Source organism: Rattus rattus, chromosome 4 (genome assembly GCF_011064425.1).
Source record: "Rattus rattus isolate New Zealand chromosome 4, Rrattus_CSIRO_v1, whole genome shotgun sequence".
Taxonomy (NCBI): domain Eukaryota; kingdom Metazoa; phylum Chordata; class Mammalia; order Rodentia; family Muridae; genus Rattus; species Rattus rattus.
In genome coordinates this window covers 62,270,176-62,287,333 of record NC_046157.1, presented here as the reverse complement: position 1 = coordinate 62,287,333, position 17,158 = coordinate 62,270,176, and positions in this window count along the sequence as shown.

Genomic DNA, 17,158 nt, shown 5'->3' with positions numbered 1-17,158 from the left:
GAAATAAGCCTCCAGTGATCAAGGGCTTCTCCTCCTTTGATGCCAGATAATGCCATCCTCTGCTGCACATGCAACTGGAACCATGGGTCCCTCCATGTGTACTCTTTGGTTGATGGTTTAGTCCCCAGGACTTCTGCTGTTTGCTGGAACTAGAACATGACCACCTTGTTCTATTACATTATCACCAGCTTTCTGGCTTCAATGCATCTATTCTCTGCCTAAGCTTGGTTATCATGTTACTTGCACTGTAAACTGACTTTGAACTCAGAGATCTGCATGCCTATCTACTAATGCTGGGATAAAAGGGGTGAACTACCATGCCTGGGCTTTATTGTTTCTCTACTTGGAACTTGCTCTATACCAGGCTGGCCTTGAAATCAGAGATGTGCTTTCTTCTTATTTCTCAGGATCAATGGTTTATGCCACGATACTTGGACCTAAGCCAAGTTGGGTAGTATCTTGCCCCAAAGTCAACCATTACCTTTATCCGTTTATCTTCTGGAACACTGGATTCTGCTTCAGTTCACTTCCTGGTGCACCTCTAATACTTGAACTACGTATTTTGTACTTTTCCTTTCTCAGTTTGCTCCTTTTATTTAAAACATTCTTTATCAGAGTGAACTGTAGTAACCACACAGAAGAATTTATACCAGGTTGTTTTGAGACTTCATTTATAAGAGAGATTAATCATTAATTAATTAATATTATATTATTATTATCAATTGATTTACAAAAGAGATTAAAAGTAGCCTAAGGCAGACTTTTGGGACAATATCAATAGGCCTCTACATTCTTCACCAAAACACCACTAAATCAACCTTTATGTCACATATTGAAATTCTTCTCCATTGAAACCTCTTGGGCTAGGTCTGCACTGTTGAACTCTTACCAAAACGGTGTTCTATATTCCTACTAGCATATTCCATTAAGCCACATTTAAAGGATTCCACTTCTTTCCAAATCCAAATTCCCCAAATCCACATTCTTCTGAACAAAAGCATGGTGAGGCCTATCACAATACCCCACTCCTGGTACCTAACTCTGTCTTAGTTAAAGTTTCTAGCTATTAGGAGACATCATGACCACAGCAACTCTTATGAGGAGAACATTTACTTGTGTCTGGCTTACAGATTCAGAGATTCAATCCATTATCACCAAGGTGGGAGTATGGCAGCATAAAGGCAGGCATGCTGCTGGAAGAGCTTAGAGTTTAACATCTTCATCTGAAGGCCACTAGGAAAAGGCTTGCTTCCACGCAGCTAGGACAAGGGTCTTAACTATCAATGACTACAGTGACCCACTTCTTCCAACAGGACCAAACTTCTAAACAGTGTCACTTTCTGGGCCAAACATATTCAAACTACTACAATAACTTATGTACTATAATGTTCATTCTCTCAAATATATGTGTATATTCCTACTCAAAGCCTTGGAAAATCATCCCCAAATACTAATGTTAACTCATTTGTTACTGCACAAAGAGATCCGTATTTATTTCTGTCATCTCTTGTCACCCTCTATGGCAGTGGTTCTCAACAGTTCTAATGCTGCAAATCTTTGTTACAATTCTTCATGCTGTGATGAACTCCAATCATAAAATTATTTCATTCCTATTTCATAACTCTAATTTAACTATAATGTATATATCTTGTATGTGGGATATTTGATATGCAATCCCTATGAAAAAGGGTTGTTTTGCCTGTAAAGGGATCATGACCCACAGATTGAGAGCCATTGCTCTATGGAGTAGATAGATGTCTTTCAATTATCTATTTTCATTTGTTTGCCTTTTTTATATATTTTATACAATTAATGTTATGTATATTATATCATTGCTGCCACAAAATTTCTAACTACACAATTTAAGGAATGAAGAATTATCCTGCTTAGTGCTCCTAAAGACAGCTGTTCATCATTGCAAGAAGAGTATGGACTAGGCTTATCTCATTCCACCCACATGACCAAGAGTCAGGGATCACAGAGAGCTGTCAGTACTGACACTCACTTTGTTTCACTTCTGCGTACCATCTGAGAGCCCAGTTCAGATTGTTATGGCGCACATTTAAGGCATTACACCATCGACATAATCTAGAAAATCCTCCACAGACTTGTGCAGAGATTTGTTTCCATCATAATTTTAAATCCTAACAAATTAATAGTCAAGATCCACATATCAAAGTCATGTACTCTGTGGAGTTTCAATCTTGTTTTAATTCTAAGTAAAATATTTTAAAAAATAATAATTAACTCAAAATAATGGTCTTGGTTTGGGTTTTATGCTGTGAATAGAAACCATGACCAAGGCATATCTTATAAAGGACATTTCATTGGGGGCTGGCTTACAGGTTTAGAAATTCAGTCCATTATCATCAAGATAGGAGTATGGCAGCACCCAGTCAGGCATGAAGCAAGAGAAGCTGAGAGTTCTATATTGTTATCTGAAGGCTGCTACTTGGAGACTGACTCCCACATAGCTAGGATGCGGGTTTTAAGCTCACTCCCACAGTGACACACTACTCCAATGAGGCCACATCTTCTAATCTTGCTACTTCCTGGATTGAGCATGTACAAACCATCACATTACACTCCCTGGCCCCCAGAGGCTTGTTCAAACACATGAGTCTATGGGGTCCTTATGTAGTCATAGCATAGTTTTAAAAGTGCATTTAGGCCAATTTCCAAAGTCTAATATCTATAGAAGACTCAACAATGTCAAAAGTCCAAAGTTCAAAGTCTCTTCTGAGATTCATTCAATCACTTAATTGTAATCCCAGAATCAAGATAGAAAATAAGCTGGGCAAACTCCAAACTCTGCACCTCCATGTCTGTTATCAAAGCAGTCTTCAGATCTCCTACCCCTTTTTCATCTTCGTTGATGGCAACAAACTTTCTCCTGGGCTGTTTCTGCTCCCTGTTAGTAGCTTTCCTCAGGAGATAGCCCACAGCTCTGGCATCTCAAACATCTAGGGTTATCCAAGGCAACTTCAGTGCTACAGCTTCTTGTTTCAATGTCTAAGATCCACGTATGATCTTCCCATCTCCTCTATTCATGACACTTTCGTGCCTTCATAACCAGTGTCACCTGGGTGATTCTTACACATTACCAAGTACAGCTGCAACATGCGGTACAACCTTGGCTATCTCGGGAGCACAGCTTCTTTGTGCTCTCAGTAAATACTTCCAAGAAGATTTCACCTCAGTGATGCTGATCTCTTCTTAATTACCACCAATTTCTTAGCTCCAACTAGCCAGCATCAATTGTCCCAGTAGCTTCCTTCTCCTCTTGAATATAAAGCCAGAGCCTCATGGCCGAAGCTGCTGAGTTCTGCTGCTTGCAGGGTCTGGAACATGGCCTGGAACATGGTGCCTTGTTCTATTACATTACCACTAGCTTCCTTTTTCCAACTCCTTCACTGCCTAAATTGGCTGTCCTGGAACTTGCTCTGTAAACTGACTTTTGAACTCAGATCTGGATGCCTGTCTCCAAAGCACTGGGATTAAATGTGTGGTCCACCAAGCCTGGATTTAAGTTTTTCTTCACCTAGACCTTGTTCTGTTCTAGGCTGGCCTTGACTCAGAGTTCTGCTTATCTTTGCCTCCTGGGATTAAAGGCTTGTACCACTGTGCCTGGAATTATTTTTAGCTGGGTGCAATCTTGCCGCAAGGTCATTACTCCCATAATCTGTGATCTCCTAGACCACAGGATTTGGCTCCATTTCACTCCCTGTTGTCCCTTAATACTCAAACCATATATTTTAATATTTTTCATTTCTAAGCTTGCAACACTTGTTCAAAATGCTTTTCATAAGACTTAACCAGAGAATGAAATCTATGACAGGTGTTTCTGAGACTTCCTTGTCGATGCAATTGGTCTGATTCTCTTTACCTTACTGTCAGGCAGACTCTTTAGACAAGGGCAGAAAGTAGCCACATTTTTCACCAAAATACCACAAAAACAGTCTTAAGGCCACATGTTGAAATTCTGCCCTGAAACCTCTTGGGCCAGGTCCACACAACTCAAATCATTCTCAGTAACAAAGTCTTCCATATTCCTACTAGGACAGCCCATTAAGCCCCCTTTAAAGCATTCTACCTTTTTCTTAATCCTAAATCCCAAAATCCCCATTCTTCCTCCAAAAAAGCATGGTCAGGCCTATTTCAGCAATACCCTAGTCCCTGGTACCAACTTCTGTCTTAGTTTAGGTTTTACTGCTGTGAAGAGACACCACGATGACCAAGGAAAGTCTTATAAAGAACATTTAATTGGGGCTGGCTTACAGGTTCAGAGGTTCAGTCCATTATCATCAAGGTAGGAGTATGACAGCACCCAGTCAGGCATGGAGCAAGAGAAGCTGAGAGTTCTAAATCGTCATCTGAAGGCTGCTAGTTGGAGACTGAGTCCCACATGCCTAGGGTGAGGGTTTTAAGTTCACTCCCACAGTGACACACCTACTCCAACAAAGCTGCATTTTCTAATTCTGCCACTCCCTGGGCCCAGCATGTGCAGTGGTTCTATTACCCAGTGATGGCGCCAGACACTTCTAGTTCCTAAAGGCAAGGAGGTGAAGCAGAAATAAATGGAAGTTCCACATGCCATTGAGAAACAAAGAGAGACTTTGTCTCAAAGCTAAATTAGTAAATAACTATTATGTTAATATAATTGTCATGAAAATTTGTGCATAATATGTAAAATATGTAAGACTATATGTAAAATTATAAATGTATGTTACATAATAAAATGTATATAATTATTTGTGTGATTTGGATAGGGTTAGAGTTAGTTTCTCAAAAAAAAAAAAAAAAAAAAAAAGAATTCTTTTTTTTTCTTAAAAGTTTTTTTCAAGGTGTATTTATATACAAGTGTTAAAAAAAAAAAAAAAAAAAACCTGAATTCTTTATGGACACCATGATTGTGCTTTATCTTTTGTGTCAAAATAAAGTCAGAGAGTATTTTAGAATGTGCCTGTGTCTGCAGCATTCAGGATAGTTTCTTGAAATCTCTCATTGTTACAATTAATTCTATTTTTAAGCCCACTTTCTTTGTGCAGCATACATGAATACACTATGTACTACAGCATAGAAATCAAAACATGAGCATAATATTAATATTTCAGGTCAGTGTGTTTCAGTTAAAATTTTCTTAACTCAAGTTCACAGTAGCTGGAGAAGCATAAGATTAACACATTTGATTTGAAGTTTACAAACTGAGGATAGACATAGCCAATCATAGCAAAATTTTTAAAAAAAGTTTTTTAATAAGAATAACTAGCATGCTGATTGAATTATCAAGTGAATAAAAATAATCAAGGCTTATTCTTTAACCCACAAACATTAGATGTTATGCAGCCAACAACTCAGGCTTAGCATTGAAGTTTGGGTTTTTCTTTGATTTCCTTTTATTTTTTTATTTCAGTTTTTAGTTTGCTTTTCAAAATATTCACATAGAAATATCCAATCGTAAAGGAATTTTTCCAATTTATCAAATTTTTCTGAATGTAGATTTGTTATCCAAACTGATATATACCTATAATGGTATTATAGGTAGAACAAATTTTAATTTTGGCTGTACTTGTTAATTTTTCCAATTTTGGAATTAATAGTCAAAAAAGACTAGAAATCACCTTATATAAAAGTGCTGTTGAGCATGGAAAAATTATAGATATGCTCATAAGTAGAACATTTGAATTGATAATAATTAATATATTTCTGTACATAACTGATATATGGTTTATTTTTACCTGTAAGATTATAATATTACTACATTAATATTACTAAACCCTCCCATATTTCCCTCATTATTCTTTGTCAAATAAGTGACCTCTTTTTTTCATTGTTTCTATGTGCCTATATGTATATGTATACACACATAAATATTCTTAAATATATTTAAATATATTTATATTTACACATGCATATAATATACATTCTTGAGTAATATTATTAAATATAACTATTTACTCTGTATGTTACCTGTATGTAGCTTTTGGGCTAGCCAATCATTAACAATATACATTTAAAAATTAAAATGTGAGGTGAATAATGGAGGCCAACAGAAATATCTATCAGATTTGTAAGTGTCTATTTAGAAAATAGAAAAAGGTCAATTGCCTGATAATTTACTTAGCACAGCAAAGCAGAGCTTGACTGAGTGAAGGAAGCCAGAGAGAATGAGCAAGCTGTTCTTTCGAGAGTGAAAGACTCAGAGATGGGAGGAAGAATGCACAAGGGGATGCTGAAAGGAAGTGGAGCAAGGTCAGGCGGAAAGCACTAAAGAAGCAATTGCCTGTGTGAGTACAGGAAAGTTGGAGTCTCAGCTTTTCCGGCTTTGCCAAGCTAGCACATATTTCCTACACTAGAAAAAGGTTTTGGTAACAATCTGCCAATAACCAGTAGCAAGGGGCCGGAACACAGGACATTGAGACAGCATAAAAACTCAGCATTTATTCAGTGACTTTTCCCTGTTAGAAGGACTACAAACAGAATTCATTTGTACCACTTCTCCTTATTCAGACTCCACAATTACTCTCAACCTACCTACCTTTCCACGAATACCAGTAGGTCTTTGAAAATAATGGTGATGGAAATAAATAGTTTATTATATTATGCCTGGGAGTTGCATTGGCTATGGTTTTAAAATAAGGTTTATGGTAACTCTGCTATTGAAAAATAGGCTGGTTCCATGTATATGGCAAAAGTATTTCAAGATATTAAGTTTAAAAGGTGCCAAAACCACAAACATATCTGTGTTTTCGATGAACCAGAGTTTCATGCATATTAGTTTTCTGAAACATTACAATAAAGTGTTATATTTTGGCTAGTTAACAAAAAAAAGAGAGAAAGATTGGAGTTAAGATGTTTTAGAAAATTCGAATGTAGGCTTTAATATTATACAAGAGTTAGTCTTCATAGTAGTACCTTGTAAACCACAGTGAATATATGAAACTATGTGCAGCCATGAATCCTATACATATATTATGTTATCTCCTTCATATCATCTATGATAAGTCATGGGGTACATTATACTTCTTGAGAAAATATATTCTATCATACATTGATTTTTAAAAATTACATTAGTGCTTATACAGCTGAATAAAAGATTTGGAGAAATGATGGTTACAAAAACATTTGATTATATACCTAAAAATATATGTGTATATATCCAAGGCTTTATTACCTATCAAACCATCAAAAATATCAGTAAAATTAATTAAGTCAATAATTAAGGCTTGTCCCACAAGGGGGGGATGATGGAAGCGAGCTTTTAATTTTACAAATGTACAAAGAGTGTCAGAATATTACATCTGAAACAATTTGTCACCAGGAGGTAACTTTCCACTCAGAATTACTGTCACAGGTAGGTAAGACGCATCTTCCAGGTTATCTCTTCTCTTGATGTGACATTGCAAGTATGAAGTCTCCTGCATAATCTCAGAGACGTGTAGTGTGGCCAGCCTCATCGTAGGCAGTTGTCCTCTTCCCACACCTGGCATTCTCAGAGACCTTTCATCCCTTCCCTCCAAGAGTTTATATTTATGGCCCTCAGTGCTGTATTAATGGCACACTCTAAGGTCAAGGCTTTGCTTATCAGTTTTGAACTACAGCAATCATTTTCATGATACAGAGGTATCTTGAGGTAGAGCTCATCAGGGTGGGTGAGAAGTTATGGAAGGAATTTGGGGGGGGTTGCTTTGTTTTGTTCTGTGTGTCTTTTCTCCTGTCATTTGCTTTAACTACACATTTTGCTTTGAAAGGAAACTGCCACTGGAAAATTTTTCCCATTATATCTGTTCATAAATAGTGGAATATTTCCTCAATAATTACTCATTTTCTTTCAATAATTTCAAAAAGTTTATGTCATTTAAGGTATTTAATGTCAATGGTTCAGTTTTCTTTAATTTGGCACATATTAAATTTTATAACATTACTTTAAATCTAAATTATTCATTTTTTCATAGTCTAGTTTCTCTCAGTGTCATAATTATTCACTAGCATTTTCAGTATTATATCATTTTTGGATGCGATGGATTTTACCATACAAATGTTTTCACTTCATTATGATTTTTTCAGTATTTGGAAATTTTAATGTTTATACTATAGAAAGCATGCAAATATAAACTAAAATAGAACATTCAGAAAATTAATCAGGACCCAAATAAGTCTACCTTGAAAAAGGTCTACACTCTTAGAATAGCAGTTTTGAAATGATGGATCTTCTTCATATTGACCAGTGTATTTTTACTTTCAAAAATATTTGATTATCTCCAATTAAAAAGTGAGAAATCCACAACAAAATTAAAACTTGAAAAGCAATTTAAATCATGTCCTTTTTCTGACTCAAGTGTCTATTACACACATGCAATCCTCTCTAATCACTTAATAGTTACCTTTCTTTTTCTTTCAAAAATGTGTACTATTCAAAGATGTGCATGCATTTTATGATGGAGAATATATTTTTCTTTTTGAGAGTGTATGACTTAATGTAATATATTACACGTCTATCTACATAATTGCAAATTTTGTGCTTCCTTTTTTCTGTAGAGCTGAAATAATAATTTGAATAATTTAAAAGTAGAAATATTCTAAGTAATATCCAATACAGGAATGGAATGTTTTCATGGTCGTTCATCATTTTGATGTCCTCTTAATATGATTCGTTCCCATTTGCCTAACACTGTAAGTTCCATAGTTAGAAGTTCTAAGAATCATAGATTCTAGATTTAAGAATGTGTTGTCCAAATAGAAGCTCTGTTTAAAGTTTTATCTTCTACATTATATCATTTACTCAATATTTTCCAATAATTAAATCATGAATTAATCCAATATCTCTGTAAAAATATTCTTGAATTTTCACTACTCTATTTACTAATGAATATTGAAGTATGACTTTGCAGCAAATCTTTGTCAAAGGTTGGCATATCTTTAAATTCTAAAATCTATGTTAGATTTAGTCAACAGTTTTAAGTAATAGAATTTTATAGGAGGTAAAAGATTCCAGTACTACGTTTGGGCATCTCGAACATAATCTCTCTACAATGTCTCAGGACACCGAGCGATGGCTAGTTTGACAAGCTACAACTTGCCTTTTCGAAAATTTCTAGAACACATGGTGACAGACTGTCATAGCTGCAGCCTGCATGTCATCTTGTATAATGTATTTTTTCAACACAATAAGTTTTACTAGGTATTTGACATGCTTCTGTTACTGATACATTAATTTAGTACTATTTTATGCTACCACGGTTTCAAGAAATCACAATAATTATTAATTGTGGATAAACATAACTGGGCTAAAAGATCTGGATATAACAAATAAAATATTATTTCCTGGTATTTTTGTAGGATCTTTCTGGTATTATAGAATTTGAGGTAGTATTGAGTAAAGTAAACCCAACTTTACAAATATCATTATTATCCAATGCTTTGTGAGCTTGGGTAGAACACAGAATGAAAAGTCTCTTTTCTCCCTCCTTCCCTCCTTCCCTCCCTCCTTTCTTCCCTCTCCCCTCTCCCCTCCCCTCTCTCTCTTATTCCCTGTCTCCTAAGACAGTGTAAATTGTCGCACTGAACATCTACACTGAAACTCTTTTGCTTTGCTCTGTCTAATGTTTGCTGTATTTCTCTGGAGAATCCTAATTTAGAATACTAAAGTCATAAAATGATGTGATTTGTAACTATTTGTTTTCATTTGAGCATGAAAACTTAAGTTTATGTTTGTTATCTTATTTTTTAATTAAAAATTATTTGAGGTAACTTTCCATATTTCATTTGGGAAGGACAGGAGGACATCTAAGGCAACAATAAGGTAAACTTATTGTTAGCTAGGAGAGAGAACTACATGAGTGATTATGAACGATTCACGGCAAAATGCTTTATGCCTCAAACAGCTTCCAGGGAGCAGATTTTCCCTTTTGCTTGCTAATGATATTTTCCTCTCATTAAACACTGGTATCTCTACATTTTGGTTTCTACTGCCCAGAGCCAAATGAATAATCCTAATTGTCCTACTCTTTCCATTTAACTCATGAGTATTTTTGCCAAAGTTCTAGCAATACCAACAACTCATTTTATGGAGTTATAGCTAAAGGCAGTGTTATAATAAACAAGCAGTAATTTCTATAAGTGTTTCAAGATGCTCATTTAAGAAGCAAGTGTGTGTAATCTAGTCTCTTCTGGAATATTGAAGTGTGTGTGCGTGCATGTGCATATGTGTTTGTCGGTGTGTGTGTGTGTGTGTGTGTGTGTGTAAGAGAAGCAAGAGGGGAAGGAAGAAGAGAAGGGAGGGGGAGGGAGGGAGGGAGGGAGAGAGAGAGAGAGAGAGAGAGAGAGAGAGAGAGAGAGAGAGAGAGCATTCACCATTGTAAGGTTTTGCTTTTTGAGATAGCTTACAGCTAAAGAGGCTTTTCTCAAGTGCCAAATAGGTAGCAAACTTTTATTTGCAATGTGAAAGAATTATAAATCACTAAGAAACTAAAATATGAAAAGAGAGATGATGTTTCTAGTATCAAGACTGGAAGAGTCACGTTTAGGATTTGAACGCACAAGCTATGGTCAGAAAGCTGATGATGTCAATATTTAAAAACACTTCATCTCCAATGAAACCAGTGAGAAAAGTCAAACTCTTTGTAGCAAAATATCTGAGACAGCCAACAGTGTTTTGGTAACATGCAAATTGCTTATTAATGTTGATAAAGATTTGCCGTGAATACAGACTTGAGAAGGAGAATTGGCAAACTTTTAGAGAGGAAGCAATAACATACCTGGGACTAGTGCAATACAGAAGGCAAAAATTCCACATGGGGGAGGCTATAGGTTCTATGGCAAGAGTAGAATGCAGGGGCATGGGGTAGTAGCTTTGCAAGATGGTGTTAGATGTTTCACATGTATTGCAATATTCAGTTTTTTTGTTGTTTTTCATTTTTAATTAAAGTTATTACAATCATAAATACACTGTATTTTCTAACTTCCTTTCCTCCCTTTCCTCCTTCTCCCATTGTCCTCCAAATTCACCCACCTTCTGTTGTGTCTTGGACTACTGGCCTCTTCTTCTAAAGTGTGTGTGTGTGTGTGTGTGTGTGTGTGTGTGTGTGTGTGTGTGTGTGTGTCTGTGTTATTGCATGAACGAGCACATGTCTGTGTGTGCGTGTGTGTGTGCTTAGGGAGATATAAATTAATGAAATCCTGAGAGAATATGCATTTTTGACATGGGCAAAGAGTTTTGCCAAGAACCCAGTTCTTCAAACTCATGGGAAGTGGCCAAGCCCCCTTTTGGGTGGACCTGACGCTCAGAGTGGAAGCAAAGTCACCCTCAGATCTATGTGTGGGTGATAATATGAACAGAAAATGTCCACCATAGCTTTCACCAGCCCCTATAACAGCTCAAAAACAGGGTCTGCTCCTATCCAAATTAGATAATCTTGCTTCCTTATTCTTCTGTATATAATAACTCTGACCCCTTGCTTATCTTGTTTATCTATATTTAATAAACCCATGTTGTTATTCATGTATATATAATAACACTATCCCCCTATTTAGCTATTTATAGTGAACAAGCTGAGCTTCCAAAGTGCCGAGTGTTCTATATAAACTGATAATATGACTGCTCCAAAGTATGGTCCAGGTTAAGGTTTTTATTGTAGATATGAGGGATAAAACAGCCAGAGGCATTTGGAAGAGTTTATAGCCAGAATGAAAGAAGTAGACTGAACATGGCCACTAGACTATGCCCAGCCAGAGAGAAACAGAAGCAGAATAGAGTGAAGAAGGGCAATGAGCAAAGAGAGGGCCAAGAGAACATAAAGGAAGCAGGGTCATACAGAGGAATGTGTAATGTATAGCTCATAACCTGGGAGAAGTAGAATGAGGTTGGAGAAGAGCCAGGATGCCAACATGGACTCTGTAACTGGTACTGGTACTTGTGATACTGAGATAGCCTGGAGGCCAGCAAGTACTTTGGAATGCTAAAAGGTACCACAGATAGCCATTCATCACTTCTGCATTGTTAAGGAAGATTATTCCTTTGATAGAAGGGAACCTTCTCTTCCTTCATAATTTCCAGGGAATGTTGGGTTTTGTCTAAATGACAGAATTTAATGAAAAGGAGTTTACTTTGGATTAGACATTTTCTTCATTACAGAGTCTAGTCCACCTGATGCCAGCTATACTTTGTGTCTGTCTTTGTATTTAACCTGAATACATCTGGAATCACCTAAAACTGAGAAGCTTGGCGCTTGCATGAATAACTTTCTGCTACTTTTACAGTACATGACTTCCACCTAAGGTTCAAGGAGATTTTTTGATGCATAAAGACTCATTCTAAATATGGGCCAGATTTTCTTGTGGCAAGAGAAAATGAAAATAAATATAGTAATGGCCTCATTCTCTCTGCCAAGTTTATCTATCCTGTTACTGTCAACGTCAGAATTCCTTGTCTGAGGACCCAAAGCTCCCCAGTTGCCCACCAGGAATTCATTAGCAGATTACAATGGTCAACTACTATATTTTTGACTTTAGTGTTGTGAGGCAGCCATTATTGGACTATGGGCAGTATACCCCACAAGCCATGCTAATAAAATCCTCTTTTAATCCCCTCTATAAAATTACACATATTATATATCAACTGTCTAATTGAAGATTAGACCCAATCAGTTGGAGGGAATTCATGCCTAGTGCTATAAAACTAGGTAATTATTCATGGCTACATATATCACAATTCCTAGAAGAGAACATATTACTGTCCTTTTCTTAAGTATAGCTTCATGTTTATTCATATCTATGTTTAATGTAAACAAATTTATAGCTTTTATTCCTCATTGAAGTATCTTCTTCCAGCAACCCTAGGATATCAGAGAATTCCACAAGATATCCTACTCTTTTTGCAGTCTCAGGCTACTATAGAGCTCCTGATTAGGACGTAAAGATGTGATCACAGCTGAGGAATCAATGCTATTTCTACATCACATGACTTCTACCTAAGATTCAGGGAACATCATGGAAGACAGAAAAAGAGACTATGAAAACCAAAGGAAAAGGGTATTTTCTATAAGAAAGTGCCCTTTGGTCATGAACTATGATTTAGAATCAGGCTCTGGGCAGTAATTTCACATTTTCAACAATTGCCAATACATTCTTCCTATACAGACAAGATTGCTCAATCTTGTCTCAGATAAACATAAATTTATGTTAAGTAAGAAGTTATATCATACACTTAATATTTTCTTAAAAGAACATTCTTGTAAAGAATAAAAAAATTAATAGCGTGAGTTTTATAGATTATACTTTCATGCTGCTGAACATACCAGTCCCTGTTAAAAACTGGAACTATTTTTATTTTTGATATATTTAATAAAAATTATAACTGCAACTTTCTTCTCTTTCCTGACAGGACGCCTTCCCATGTGCCTCTTTTTTGAGTCTCCTCCAAACTCCCCACTCTCGGATTTCTTAGTTTCTTTGATTATTAATCTCACCCACATATTAAAATTGTATACACTCACAAACAAAACAAAACAAAACAAATAACTCCTGGGTCCACTTCTGTAGCCTGTGTGTGCATTATTTCAGAGTTGAAAACTTTGTATTGTATAATCAAACAGAGAACTCATCCCTGGGAGAATCTGTCTTTCTCTCTCAGCAATCATTAATAACTGTTAGCATTGGTGCAGGAATAGGACCTTGTTGATGCCCCTCTTTTGTGTTATCATGTCTATGGATAATGTCATTGTTTCAATCTTCTTTATGCAACCCTTTCTACGAGAAGTGTAGAACACTGTCTGCTATTCTGGTTCTTACACTCATTCTGCCCCATCTTTAAAATGTTTGCTGAGTCTTAGAACCGGGAACTAAATTACAAATATATCCATTGGGCTCCCTTAAATTGATTGACACATGTAAAGTGTCTGCTTACTGTTTTCTTTAATGGTCTTCATTTACTCTCGAAAGAAGCTTTGTGATGAAGGGACATTTAACATATGAGTATAAAGATACAATGTAAGCATGCAGTTAATAAATTGTGCTGATCATAACAAGTGGCTGCGTTAGTTTCCCTTGTTAATCCATAGCATCACTGGGCCTTGGTAGTTGGCTAGGCTTCTGGTATCAGGCATGATTTCTCTCCTGTTGAGTGAGCTTTAAATCCAATTAGACTAGACAGCTGTTAGTCACTATGGCTTGTCACCCTAACCAGGACCCTTAGAGGCAGGGATAAGAAGGCACAGAGTCAATGACACAGACTCCCCGGGAGTCAGGTAAGTGCAGGAACTAGGCAGAATTTTATACCTGCCTCCCGGCATCTCATTAGCTTTCAGGTGGCCAGATGTAGAGCTGTCTCTTTCTCCTTGGCTCGCTCCATCCCCTGACCCAGTGTCAGTGTTCTCTAACCATACTGGCCAATTCTAGTTTGACTCTGGGAGGGAATATCAGCAGCACATGGACCAGCATTGCACTGAACCTGCTTAGCTAACTGCTAAGGTTACTGTGGTGGTTTTTAATAAAATAGTGCCCCACAGTGTCACAAGGCACTATTTGAAAGAATGATGACATGTGGCCTTGGTAGACTAGATAAGGCCTCGATCAAGGAAGTGCATCACTGTGGTTGGACTTTAGGATATCAGAAGTCCAAGCCAGGCCTTGAGATTTCTTCTTGATCCTTGGCAATCCAGATGTAGAACTCTCAGCTAACTATCCAGCACCATGTCTGCTTATATGCTACAATACTTTCTGCCGTGATGATAACAGACTAAATTTCTGAAACTGTAAGTTAGCCCCACTTAAATGTTTTCTTGATAAGAGTTGCTAAATCATAGAATTTCTTTGCATTAATAGAAGACTAAGACAGTATCAACATATAGGTGCCAATATTGCTGATTTTCCAGCCTTGGTGATCATTATTAAGTAACCTTCAAACTCTGAAAGGTATCCAGATGCAGTAAGTAGCATTAGACTGTGTTGTTTGGAGAGTTACTTGGGTCACCCTGAACAACAGCTTGAAAGGGGTCTTCTCATGATTAATACTGGTTTTTTTGTGTGAACTGTATCTAAGATGTATACATACATATTCACACACACACACACACACACACACACACACACACACACACATATATATATATATATATATATATATATATATATATATATATATATATGGTGATTCCTTATGACTTTACCAATCTTAATGTTCTTTGTTCCGCCTTAATCCTTTTTCTTCCATACTAAACTCCCTTGCTCGCCTCAGGAGACCAAACTACAATTTCAAGTAATATTGTACGGCGCTGATAGAATTATCTCAGCTTAGAAAGCACTTTTTGGAGGAGGGGTCTTTTGTAGTAAAGGCTGATTTTGAAGACACTGTGTAACCAAGGATTACATTGAACATCTGATCCTCTTACTTTGACCTCTTAAATACTAGGATTAAAGGGGTGATCCTTCATGTTTTATTTATGGAATGGTGGAGATCAAAAACAGCACCTCATGCATTCTGGGCAAGCACTCTACAAATTGAGCTTTATTGTTTATTCCCGAGCCTCAAAGATTTGTTTTGGGTTTGTTAAATTATTAGACTCAACTTTGAAGCATATTCTATATTTTGTTGTTTTCTTTAAACTACTTAACAAATATATACATTATTGAAGTATTTGACCTCTACCTTAAAATATCTCTGATAGGCATTGAGTCTTGATCTTTACAAAAAATCAGATATTTCTCACTTACTCTTTTGGTTCTAGGCACTGACTGAAAATTATAAGTGAATCACTTGAATATGTTTTGGGTATCCTTGAAGTATGTAAATTTTTACAGCCCCTCTAAAACTTCTAAATCAGAAAGCCCTTTATAATATGATATAGTCAAGCAAATCTCTATATGATGGGATACCACTTGCCCATTATTAAAATAACTTTTAACTCTTCACCTGGGTTACTAATATAACTTTTCCACATATTTTCAACTTTTCTAAGATACCCCCATTCTATCTTTTGCTTCTAGCTTGGACCTTAGTCTCTCAGGTTAACATCTTAGTATGTGCCATTGGTAAATGTTGGTGTCTGCTTCTTTAAAGTGCAATTCCAGATAGACTGTATTTTTGTTGTAACTTGGGACTTTGAGACTTCGACAGATTTTGTTTGTTTGTTTGTTTGTTCCTTTTGTTTTTGTTTTTTGTATTTTTTGTTTTTTGTTTGTTTTTTGAGCAAACAAAAGGATGGCCTGTCTCATGGAGATTCACCTAAAGTACTCAAACTCATTTCATAAAACAAAAGCCTCTCTACAGCTCCTGAAAACTCAAATCCACATAGTTAAGTTACCACTCTGCCTTGAAGGATGTTTCTATCATTTCAAATTTCAGATGTCAGTTTTTTAGGCCAACCACATTAATATTGCACAAAATATTCATACAAAGAATAATGGAAAGTACTGAATATTGAAAACATTGACTGAAGTATTCAAAACTTCAGAGTGTAGTAGAAATAAAAGAGTTTGATTATGACAGGCACATAATGAAATGAAGAAATAGCAGATACAAGGCAGAAAAACACATGAGCAAACATGCTCAAATAAAGTCTGTGCTAATCATATTTTCCCTGAGGAGGATGCTTAACAATATGTGAAACTACTTAGCAACAGAGGAGAAACATGACGAGAAATATTATGAACATTGAAAATATATGAATCAGAGGATCATTTTCAATTAATTTTACTTTCTATAGTTGTGTCCTCTGGCTCCTGTTGATAATGTATCCAACAGAACTTGAAAGGATTGATTATAAGATAGGAAGAAGGTAGCAGGATTTCTAAATGTTCACATGAAATTGCTTTAAGAATGATAAAATACAGTTATAAGACTCCTTCATTAGGATATTGTTTTCAGTCAAGGTAGTTTTTGAAATACTGATTATCAATATGAAGTTACTTAAACTTCATTAGGTTGACCTAATAAAAACCTGTCTGAAATTCAGTTGGTAATTTATGTCTGGAGAATGTTTAAACAAAATATTTCACTACCTATTTTTTATTTTTAAGACATTTACTCTCTGTATAATCATACACTTTTTATAATCATGTTACTTTGTAACAGAAAATTAAATTTACTTTAAAACATATACTGTTTGAGAGAAGCATAATCATTGTTATAGTTTGATATCATTAAAGTTTAAACATGATTATT